Source organism: Phodopus roborovskii, unplaced genomic scaffold, assembly GCF_943737965.1.
Source record: "Phodopus roborovskii unplaced genomic scaffold, PHOROB, whole genome shotgun sequence".
In the NCBI taxonomy this organism is placed as follows: Eukaryota; Metazoa; Chordata; class Mammalia; order Rodentia; family Cricetidae; genus Phodopus; species Phodopus roborovskii.
This window is the reverse complement of record NW_026126563.1, coordinates 9,406,505-9,407,335: the sequence shown is the minus strand read 5'-3', so window position 1 is coordinate 9,407,335 and position 831 is coordinate 9,406,505. Positions and strand designations below refer to the sequence as shown.

The 831-nt window shown below is 47.7% G+C and overlaps 1 non-coding gene across 1 annotated transcript; it reads right to left on the bottom strand.

Moving 5' to 3' along the window:
- Nucleotides 1-424: 424 nt before the first annotated feature.
- Nucleotides 425-526, bottom strand: LOC127235080 (U6 spliceosomal RNA). Its single transcript, XR_007835672.1, has one exon. It is a non-coding gene; the product is annotated as a U6 spliceosomal RNA (small nuclear RNA).
- Nucleotides 527-831: the final 305 nt, after the last annotated feature.

Here is an 831-nt window from a genome sequence, read left to right as displayed (position 1 = left end):
ACAGAAGAGAAAATTAACTACGGCAACAGGGACAAGAGTAACCAGAGTAGGCGGCAGAGACACACTTGAAACACACTCCTACACCTCAGTGACGTAGAGCATGCTATCAAGTTAAAAAGCACTGGAACTGTGGAAGGGAGGGGATGAAGGTAGAAAACACGAAGGACGTTTAACTACATGGAAGAAAGGTCAGGCATGGTTACATAGCCTGAGTCCCAGCACTCGGGAGAGAGGCAGGCCAACCTCTGTAAACTCAAGGTTACCCTGGCCTACATCGAAAGGTCCACGCCAAATTAGGGCTATATGAACATAGAGAGATCCTGTGTCAAAAAAGAAAAAAAAAGGGGGGGGTAAGAGAAGAATGCTGTGAAGAGAAAGGGTTAACAGCGAGAGAACATTACCAATAATGAGAAGATCCATGAGCAAAATTCTCTTAAATGTAAAGGAAATGAAAACCGTGTGCAGGGGCCGTGCTAAACTTCTCTGTATCGTTCCACTTTGTAGTGCACGTGCTGCCAAAGCGAGCCTTTACAGTGCTTCTGGTGACTTCGGACTCACAGGGGGGGACACAGAAAACTCCTAGGACAACCCGTACTCCCACCTACCCCACCCAGTTAACAGCCTGGACAGACAGCCATCAAAGAGAACTCTTAAAAATTGTGATAAGGATACTCAAGTCTAGATCTCCTCAACTGATGGCCTCTGGCAGGGGTGTGGGTGGGGAAGGACTCAGTTTTCTTCGGGGGGCTGGCCATTAGAAGCTGGTCATGCTGCAGAGAATATAATATAGACAACACAAACTGGACTCCCACCCACCCTTCTTCCTCTCCT